The following is an 11690-nucleotide window of genomic DNA, read 5'->3' on the forward strand; positions in this document are numbered from 1 at the left end:
TTTGGTCTTAGGGGCCTCGGGTTGGTAAAATGTCACTTTTCAATGACTTGGGCCTTTAAGGCCCGTTGGCCCATTTATTTAGAAAATCGATATTTGGGCCTTTCGAGAAGTGGCCCGTTCAAATTGAGGTTTCTACACTTAGACATGGAGTTTTTTTATTGTCTTAAACTAGTTAGTGATCACTAAGAGTATGCGGTCATCAAGTGGTTGACATTACCGTTAGTTGAACTTAAAATTGAGTTTTTTATCAACGACTAGAGTGAGTTAGATAAATTGTTATTGAACTATGGTGTACAAGATTAACTACACAATCAGATGAGAACGATGAAATTTCACATCGAACGTTTAGCATTGAAATATCAATTTGCCATAGTCGAAGCGGATATATTGGCGTGTTCCTCGATACTCTTATCAATTACTCTGTCGTGTTTGTATTATGTATCTCTTTATTGTATGTCGATAGATATATGTTTTTTACTTTAAAAAAAATAATAATACAAATGATTATGTTTTTACATGTTAGAACTAATAAATTGGTGCTTGTTAAATATATTTTATTGTCTTTATTTTCATCTAATTTTTACTCGAATGTTATATTATATAAAATTTGCATGATTAAAATTTCAATATGTTTATACTCCATATTGTGGATAGTTGTTGGAATGGTAGATTTCCTATTGGGTAACTCCCATTACTCAATCTACTATTCACATTTTCAGATCATACGACTTTAAATGAATATATATTTGATGAAGAGATTTACGAGGAGCTATCAGAGCTTGAGTACATGGATGAGCAACCACCTCTATCAGTTTAAGTGTCATATAGTTTAATAGTTGTTGTTTTTTTTTTTTTTTTCCAATTTTAGGCCTATTATTATGAGACTTGCAGATTGTGGATCATGATTTAGTTGTAATTAGCTTGCGCACTCAATTAGTTTATTGATATTTGTATATATTTCCGTTGCTTTATAATTGTAAATTTTGATTTGTCTCTTAGTACTATGTGTAAATTTTTTAGTTAATCACGTCTTTAGATATAATAGAAGAATCATTGTGATTCGTGTTGGATTTGGGGGTGTGGCATATATACAATTATTTTGGGATTTGTTAGATCTTGTGAATGAAATTATGATTTTTCATTTTGTTTTCGGAGTGGCATGTTATCTTACGAGATATAGTTGAGATGATAACCTCCTATGTAGTATAGGATGCATAGGAAAATAACATCACGCTTAAGATCCTGGTGATTATGTTTTATTTTTACCAGTGAATTATGTAATAGATCAGTGACGAGCAAATTTTTTTTTTTTTTTTTAGAATCATATATTCGTCTGATAAGTTTATACGAAGATGACTAATCAATGATCATTAATAATTTATAGTAGTAAAACACCCAAATTGTTTTATATCGATTTGACTCTTTAAGTTTTTGAAAGCTCAAAGGGATTGATTATTCGTAATACCTAAGTCACGAACCTTAGTAACTACCAATTTTTCAGTTATTTAAATATTTATTTTAACCTAATTACTTACATCTTTCTTTAGAGAAATCTTTGCGATTTCTTTTAAATTTGATTCAAACTATTTTTTTCTATTATATCGACATTACCAGAAAACATTGCAGTTACTTTCTCTTGATTTTTGTTATCAGTAGAAGGAAAAAACAATGTTAAAAGAGTATAACACTTTATTTTGTATTATTAGTTTTTGAATATGGAAAAAAAATATGAAGGATCATACGAGGAGAATGTTAAAAGTTGTTTCTAAAATAAAAATAAAAATAAAGTACAATTGATATCAAGTGATTACAAATAGGGGTGTCAATGGGTACCCATTTACCAGGAATTGAAATCGAAAACTCCGGTTTCGGTTCCCTTTTTATTGGAACTGATTAGAGTCGGGTCTAAACTTTATACCCTCAACTTTATTCATTTTCCACGAAAATATCCAAACCTTATTTGCGCCCTAAACCAGACGAAGAATGGGAACTCGCCCCTTTCTTCTTCATCTTTCTACAGCTTGCAGTCATTCGACCAACATAACACCTTTGTGGTGCTTCGCCCTCCCTCCCTCTCTCCCTCCTTCACCGCTATTATCTCCCTTTCTAGTTTCTATCATTTTAGAAAAACTTGTGGTGTGGAAAGCTAAGAAGAGAAACAAAGCTAGGGCACGTTTGTGCTCTTCACCCTCTCTCCCTCGTCGCCATTAAAGTAATTGGGGAGAAGTAAGCTTGTTTATCAAATCTTGATTTGATTTTTTTTGGTGAGACAATGAGATCTCTATTCATTTACAAAAGGGTTTAGATTTATATTTCTGCCCTTATTGTAGATTTAGCTCTTCGTTTATTCTGCCAACCAAAACACTGGTGTGTTCTTCAAATTTTCTTCAATGTTTCTCCCTCTCTCTGTAGAGGAAAAGTCAAGGTACGAACCTTCGTTCGATCTCTCCCTCTCTGAGTTGAAAATGGTTTTTTTCCATTCAAATTGAAATGAAGTTATGTATTTTGTTTCAAGGATCTAGTTTGATCGACGATTGAGTATCGTAAGTGATTTTCAGTATAGAACCGAGCTTAGCAAACAAATATACTGTAAGAAGTACATTATGCCCATGGCTCTTGCCTTCATTTCCCTGAGCTGATTAAACATACATGTAGTAAATTTCAAGAAGACTTCCCTTAGAAATAAGAGTCAAAACAAACACACATACAAACATAATGGTAATTTGTTAGAACACCTTTCCTTGGTAATGATTTTCCATATCGAGGGGCACAAAGAACCACATGTTTAAGTATGAAAGGGCAGCTGGTATATTACTTGCCTTTTTCAGAAGACAGATTTCCTTCAATAAATGGTTGACATCATTTTTTTTTTAAATTTCATTGGTATGATTTATTGGTGAGTTCAGTAGTTAATCAACTCATAACCATTAAAATTTTCAATCACGCTTAGTCTCAAAACTGAAATCAATTTCAATTATATTCCTTAAAATAAGGTAAATTTAAATTATAAACTACAAAGATAGAGAGTACATGTAATGGAAACTAAAACCCATTTCAAACGGATTTGTTCCCCCCTTCTTATTTCTAGAAGTTATTCTTCATTACTATTCATCTATCGAATGGGCACAAATCCATTTGAAAAAGATTCTTATTTTCTGATTCATGGGCGTAACTAAGTGTTTTTTAAAAAATATTCATTTGTTTTTATGAGCATAAAAAGGAGATGTTATAACTTATTAGGAGGAAAAAGACAAATGGCAATACAAATAACCTAGTTGCTACTAAGAGGGAACTAGAATGGGCCTCCAAAAAGGGAGAGGAAAAAAAATACACAAAGTTTGTGCCCCCAATCAAACTATCTCATCTAAACATTCAATGATCAAATTGACAATCCATGAATTCTATCAAGATCGATGATCATGAGTAATTTGAATACAAAATGCTCTTATCTTGAAGAATACCTTTTTTTATATTGTCTTATTTATCGTCAAACACCTTTTTATTCCTTATAAAAAAAGAGCTTTCTATTCCCCTCATTCCCAATGGACTTGCATTCAAAAAAGGGAATTAACTTCTAAATTAAATTACTTTTCTTGTTGAATACTTTGGAGTGTCTACCGACAAATAATACATTGAGTGAAGAGGGTAGAATTCAACTAGCTTGAAATCTAGAAAATTATCATCTTACAAAGTCCAAGAAAAAAGGCAATGAATGAGAAATTACTGCATGAGTCACCCTCCATGGCTAAACTACATAAAAAAATTCTAATCCTTTCAAGGACCATGATTTTTTTGCATGTGCATTTTATGCAAATGGTGCATTAAATTTAAACGGGATAATTGGTAATTATGTGTTTAGCTCTTAGATTCAAGAATTGATGGCAATTTATGATGCTTATCGATTAAAAGCTAGGTTATAAATGTAGTTTTACATGCCTTCTAATTTGCATTCTTATAGCCACCAAATATTACCCATCCTAAATGATTTGTTCAACAATTTTGTTTCTTGATCTTAGTCTTTCCTACATGTAGGGCCAAGGCGTTTCATAACAAACAACACTTTACGCCTTTTCATGAGTGAAGAGGTAGGCAAACATGATGTTACTTACATATTTAGTTTAGCTTATAGTTCCTCATTGTATTGGATTCTTTATGAAATTTTGGATGGCTTGGATTGTTCAGGACTATTAAAATAGATAGCTTCTATTGTTACACCAACTTTTGCTAAGGCCACCACAAGATATGTGCTAATTCTTTGCTGATTTACATATGAATTGGGGTGGCATTAGCAAAAGTTGGTGTAACAATGGAATCTCTCTTAAAATAAATAGACAGAAGTAACAAATGACATACCCAAGTCCTGCATACCTCCATTGAAGTAACTTGAGATTAGGGCCACAACTAACAAATGTCTTATGCTACAATTTTTATATAGAACATGAAACCCATAGACCTTTCGAACTTGAAATAAGTGAATCACCTGTTAGATGAGAATACCTTGGTTGAATGGTCTTAACCAGCTGATTTTTCACTAAAACTTGGTTGGTAAAATGTAAAAATATACATAAGATTAATAGTTGGTAAAAGGTTCATACGTTGGGATGACCAGTTAGATGTCATTAATCATCCACATTTTGGAAGATGATCCACTGGTTGAACTATCCAAATTGATAAGTTGGTGGGTCTCAACAAAAAACTGAAGGATAATGGCAGCAAGTGATCAAATACAGTAGTTACTTTTATATAAAATTACTTTCTAGAGAGCATGCAATATCGAGTGCATGGAGCATCACATATAGATTCATTATTGGAAATGTTGTAATTTAGTTTACCCATTTTAGAAGGCTATATTAATCATATAATTTTTACAAGGTGTTCATGTTATTTGTTGCTATGCAATCTGTATGCATACCTATTATCACTAGGAAAAATGGTAATTAGTTGCTAGTTTGCATGGCCTTAATCCAGTAACTCTTTAGGTTCTATATTAGTGACCTGGTTTCAAATGCTGCCAGCATCGAGAAATGCAGGTTTCATTGATAGTAAATCAACGATTTATAATGAACTAGATGACACCTTTTTTCTCAAATCACTCATGGGTAGCCTCATGAAATTGTTTGTTATTAGAATTCAATTTATACTTCGCTATCTCTCATACTACATGTGAGAAAATCTGATGAAAGATCATATGTTGTCTCGCTTCATATTAACTTAATATGAGTACTTTTCATTTTCTATATGATATGCCATGGTTGCCCAGTATCATAGAGTATGGGATGATTGGTTTGTTACCCATCACCAATCACAAATCTACATAAACAACACTTGTTACTTTATAATTCAGTGAGTGTAAAATGTAAACTTTGAAGTGAAAATAATTGAATTTTTTTTGTGTGTATAGTCCTTGCTTTCTAGAGTCGAAGCCAAATTGAAGAATTTGCGACAATCTGTTGACCTTGTTAAAGTTGAAAGTAAAAAATTGGAGGTAAACCTCTTCATCTGTCTTTTAACATTTGATTGATACTGTAACACTGTTTAAGATATTTTCCTAGCTGTACTCACATGATGTAACTCTATTTAAGATGTTTGAATTTTCATTATAGAACTTCAGCTGGTTTTCCATTTTTCAACAACACCCTACATTACTTCATTAGGATATTTAAGATACTTCATTGTTCATGTTATCACCATTCACCGTACATTACTTGATCAATCATCATTTAGTAATAGAGTTGAGATAATTTGACTTAAGCACGTGACATACTCAATCAACACCCTTGACGTGACAGGCTCGGGGATCGTAGATCTGCATTCTTCGGTTGAGTATGCTACGTGCCTAAGTCAGATTATCACGATTCTTAGTAATGATACCAATGAGCTTACTAATTATTCAAATCACATACTAATCAAATTATGTTTTTCTTTTCGTTTTTTTCTTCCAATCTTTATACTTTAAATTTATTTTGATTAGCCTTCCTGGTTGTTTTCCTACCATATCTCTTCATGGATTTTTGATTTGCCCTTAAAAATCTCATTGCTGTAAGAGGAAAAAAAGTGTCCCTGAATTTATTGTCGTTTAAGTTTTGTATATTTACTTTAATTATTAATAGAAAATGTCCGAAAATCAACGTAAGAGAAAATAGTTGACTTATTAATCAAACAAAACAAAATTTATCTGGACTCGAGAAATTCATAAGACATTTATCGATATATGTCTTGAATTTATCCAACAAGATCGTATAAATAACCTTACTTTGGAGAAATAAAGTTGGAAAGACCTTCGGTAGGAGCTTAAAAATATAGCAAATGTACATATTGAATTGGAACAACTTAAGAACTATTGGAATAAAACAAAGTTTGACTAGAAGAGTTGTAATGATTTGATGAATATGAGTGGTATTGTATATGACAGAGTAAGGAATGTCATTGTTATGGACGATGCTTGGTGGGTTGATAGGTTGAATGTAATACTCTAACCTAACTTATCCAATTGTAATTATTCTATCAAATATTTATATTAATATTTTTTTATAGACCCATTCAACTAAAAGTAAATTTCGTTCCAAATGATTCAAATTTGTTCATGTGGTGGACCTTATATTCGGTGGGACTACATTCACTGGTTTTCATTCCCGATCTCTTATAAGGAATTATGAATTAAGAGAATCTGGATGATGATGATAATGATAGTCCTAATTTGGTCTCTAAGACTCAACTAGGAGTGCAATCCGAGACCCAACTTCCACCAAATATGTCTCAAAATACAGATAATTTTTAAAATGAGAACATAACTCATGCACTTTTAAGAAAGACATCATCTGGAAAAGAGTCCCAATTATGAAAGAAGAAGGCAACAAAAAATAATTTTATATTTGAAGAACAATTTGGTCAACTTGTTCAGACTATTAAGGATAAGGGAAAGACTAATATCGCAGCTTGTGTTACATTATTAGATGAATTATCATATGATATTTTATTCATGAGTGAATTATATGGTTGGGCATGCGATAACTTTGAAAAAAAGAAAGGATTTAGAGATATGTTATGTTGTTTTAAGACGAAAGATGCGCGTTTACAGTGGTTAGTGGATAGAAGACAAATGTCAACTGGTAGTAGTTCTGATGGTAGTTCTGGTGGTCGTAGCGATATGTAAGATTTATCTATGTCGGATGTAATGGAAATATTTATATTTTTTTGTTAGATATTTTTTATCTCTATCTATGTCAGATGTAATGGAGATATTTATATTTTTTGTTTAATGTTTTTTGTCTTTACTTAAAACGGATATTTTTTGTTTTTATCTGTATTAGATGTAATAGATATATTTATGTTATGTTTAAATCAGTATTGATTATCGGTAGATCATGATATTTTGGTTATTTATATATTTGATTTTTGATATTTTATAAGATATTTGAAAACAAACAGACTTGATGGATTCATCGTCAAATGCATTTTTGATGTCCTCATTATTGATGAAGAGGTGATGAATTTTATCGTTGGATAAAGAGGTGATGGATTTATCGTCAGCCGATGATGTTTCAGATTCATCTTCGGATGATAATCTTGAACTATTAGCAATTGGTATGGTAATAACCCATATTTTACCTCAATGAGAACATATTTTAAATAAACAACCCAAGACAAATTGTGATTTTATTGGGGAAGATTATATAAAATATGTTTTATCAGAAAATGATTATATATGTCATGAACAATTTTTAATGGAGAAACATGTTGTTCACAAATTATTATCATCTCTTCACGACGAGGCAAACTTAAAGCGTAGAAGACGCGTTTTTTCACAAGTCTCTTTGGCAATGTTCCTAATTATATTATGACAAAATGTAAGTATGAGATTGACTGTCTGTGGACACGGGATTTTGAATATTCTTCAAAAACATCCCTCCACTTTGGGGTGTTTTGGAGTCGCCACCATTCATTTTAGGAAATGGGTGTGAATGGTCACCCGGATTTGTATTTTTGAAAAATCATGTCATTTTGCCATTTTTTGTTGACTCTCGTAAGATAAGGTGTATGGTCCAACCTTTGATTCGAAGGTAAGGGGGTCCATTTATGGAGTAGGGAAGGTGTTAGGCACCCTACTCCATCTACGTAATGTGGTAACCTCGGATTCGGTCATTTTTAAAATAAAAGAAAATAAATGAAAAATAATTTGATGTGTGCCCTCAAGTGTGAGGGGCTTTGATATTGATTTAGTCCTTTGAGGGCACCCTTATTGAAAAAGGGGCCCTTGAAGGACTCAAATCATTGTGGTGTGTGCAAGGTGTAGAGAGAGGGGAGAGTAGAAGTGGGGGTTAGAGGGGATGGTCCTTTTTCAAACCCACCTTGTCCCAATCTTGATCTTCAAGACTTTTCTTGATGTTCTTCTTTTGAGTGGACTTGGACTTGCTTCCTTGATTTGCTTGAGAGAAGGTTGAGATTTGAGAGTGGTGTTGAGAGTAGAGTAGAGTAGAGAGTTGTAGTTTTTTTGTAGGATTATTTTTTAAATTTTCATTAGTTGTGGTGAGGGGAGAATGGAGAGGTTTTTATAGAGGTTGGACAGATATTTTGAGGGTATAATGGGATGAATGAAGAGAAAAATGGATAATGGCATAGGTTTGAGAGGAGAGGGGTATGAAATTTGAGATGAAAATAAGGGTAGTTTTGTAATGAGGGAAATGGGTTGTGTTTTAACCCAAATGGTTTGGATCTTACCCAAATCCATTTGGGTAGAGTGTTTGGTGGGGTGAGATGAGTGATGGTTGATGAGTGTAAGAGATTTGTTTGGAGAATAAGTATTGAGATGGTTGAAGAGGTAAGGTGTTTGATTTGGGGGGGATGGGTAGTGATTGGTTTGATTTTGAGAGGATTGAAGGGATGATGACATGTAGCAAATGGAGAGATGAAGAGATTGGTTGATTGGTGATGGTAGTTGGTTGATTAGAGAGAAGAGTATGGGGGTGATGGTGGGAGGTATGGGTTGAGGTGATTTTGTGGGAGTATTTTAAGGGAAAGTGATGGATAGATATGGGTTGTGATGTGGGTGGTTGATAGTGTTAGAGAATGGGTAATAGGTTTAGGGTATGTAGGGTATGGGTTGTGAGGTGGGTGGTGATGATGAGAAGATGGGGAATCGGTTAGGTTAGGTTAGGGTAGGGTTATGGGTTGAGTTGTTGGTGATGTGAGGATGGGGAATAGGTTAGGGTGTGTAGGGTATGTGTTTGTTGGTTGTTGATGATGAGAGGATGGGGAATAGGTTAAGTTAGGGTAGGGTTATGGGTTGAGTTGATTAGATGAGGGAGGTGGAAGGAGATGATGACATGTGTCATCTCTTGGTGATTGGTTTGATGTGATGATGATGGGTTGGATTGGATTTGGGTAGTGGATTGGGCTTTGGGCTTTAGTAGTAGATTGGGTAGGGTTTTAGGTTGTTGTTTGGGCTTAGGTGGGAAATTGGTTAGGGGATTGAATAATAATGGTAGTGGACTTGGGCTTTGGGCTTTAGTAGTAGATTGAGTAGGGTTTTAGGTTGTTTGGTTGGTTTTAAGGATGTATGAGAGTGGTGAGGTGTGCGGGTCCATGGGCCACGTGAGTGACTTCGGACATTTATTAGTTGAAAATAGATTGGGTTCTTGTAGGTTTGGGCCTCGGGGCCCATTCCAATTTTCGATTTTTGGAGGTATTTTGCGTCGAGGGCCCGCTCAAATTCGGGTGTCTACAGCTGCCCCTCTTTGCAGGAATTGCGTGCAAAGAATAGACGAAACCCTGATTTGTGCGGGTCCGAGGATTTTGCTCAGACAAGTTTTGAAAACACCGATTTCATTTGATAGATAAGAGATGGCTACCCAAGCACGGGGTCTGACAGGGTGCCAGTTGATTTCCTCGACCTCGTGGCGCGGAGCTCGTGTGAAGCCTTGGATTTGTGATGGTTTGAGAAAAACTTTGACATAGGTATTTTCAAGCGTGTCTTTAAGCAATTGAATTTGGCTTTTGCAAAAATACCATTTTGATTTTTTTTTTTTTTTTTGATTTTTTTTTTTTTTATAATATTTATTGGCGGTCCGTTCTTGAAGCACGGACTATTTAAATTTTATTCGGTCCGTGCTTCAAGCACGGACTGCGCAAAATTAATTCAGTCCGTGCTTCATGCACGGACCAGAACATTTTTTTAAAAATCGAATGTCGCGCCTAGACGTTTCACTTGGCTATTCCCCTTCGTTTTCTCCTCTGGTTCTTCGTCTTCTCTTTCTTCTTGCTCTCTTCTGATCTTGGGTGGTCGAAGAGGCTTGTTGGGTTGGTTTGAAGGTTTGCAAGGTATGCCAGATGAAGAGATACGTTGGTTAGGCACCTTCTAGCCTTCGGCTTCACCGGTTCTCTCATTTTCAAAGAGTTGTTTTGCCGTATTGATTGGATTGACTGGGGCCACTCACTACATCCCTCTTTGCGTGTTGCGGCAATTTGGTGAAGAACAGGGCATAGTGTCTCATGGAGACTTTAGAGAGTTGGTGGGACCTTTTTCTCCGTCTTCACCCTCGTGGCGATTGCGTGATCGACTAGAGAGGGCTTGGAAGAATGTGGTGACTCTTGACCGCCCTGTGTTCCCCGGTTATTCTTTCCCGAACTATCAGCTTTGGATGCAACAACAGATCGCTGAGAGAACTTGTGCCACGCCTTCAGTTCAAGGGATGTCTTCTGGTTCTCGTTCTTTTGACCATCGTGATCGACTGACGGAGATGAAGATATCTCATAAACGGATTGAGAAGATTTGGTTGCGATCTGAGACTGATTTGAAGAACCAGATAACTCGACTCGAATCTTTGAGGATTGAAGAGTCTTCCATTTTGAGGGCGGAGATCGATGATCTTCGGGAGAGGCTTGCCCAGGGTCCCTGTTTTGATGCCTTTGCATCCTACCTGGTGAGCCGTGATGCTTCGGACACTGAGGTGGTAATGGTGGGGCAAGCTGCCCGCATTCGCGCCTTAGAAGAGAAACTCGATTCTTTCTTCATTTCTCGGCGAGATGTGTGATTGGCACCATTTTTTCTATTTTTTTTTTTTTTTGTTTACAAAATGTAATGTGAAACTTTTGAAATGGAAGGAAAATAGGTTTTTACTTACTTGGCCTCAGGTGTATCTATTGCTTTGAAAACATGATGTTTGAATAAGTCCTAGACTTTTCATCATTGGCCAAAGTAGTAGTTTTGAAAGCATTTGAATTTTTTGTGATTTGTCTTTGTCGAATTGATATTGTAGATCCAAAATATGAAGATTTTCGAAAAACCTTTGTTATCTCGATGATATTGGTGTCTTTGCCAACTACTGAGGATATAGATGTCAGCAGTTCTCAGGCTCTTTTTAGAGTCATCCCCAGTGTCCCAGTACTGGGTGAATATCGATTGAGCAATGGGACTTAGGATTTTGAGAAAATTTTGCCGTTCACAGTTTATACTCATGCTGGCTAGGAGTTGTTTATTTTGTTTTTTTTTTTTTTGTTATTTATTTATTTATTTATTTTTTTGTTCCCTTATTGCCCCTAGTGCCAGTTACGGTTTTCACCAGACCCGGTTTTCACATTTTTGCGCATCGACGCCTTTTTGGGTTTTCATCGTGCCAGTGGTTTTGATCTTGCCATAGTCTGATTCTTTTACTCATAGCGCCCTTTCAGGTTTTCACTATGCCCTTTCAGAC

The sequence above is a fragment of the Akebia trifoliata genome, chromosome 5 (genome assembly GCF_017979445.1).
Source record: "Akebia trifoliata isolate Shusen 1 chromosome 5, ASM1797944v1, whole genome shotgun sequence".
Lineage (NCBI taxonomy): Eukaryota > Viridiplantae > Streptophyta > Magnoliopsida > Ranunculales > Lardizabalaceae > Akebia > Akebia trifoliata.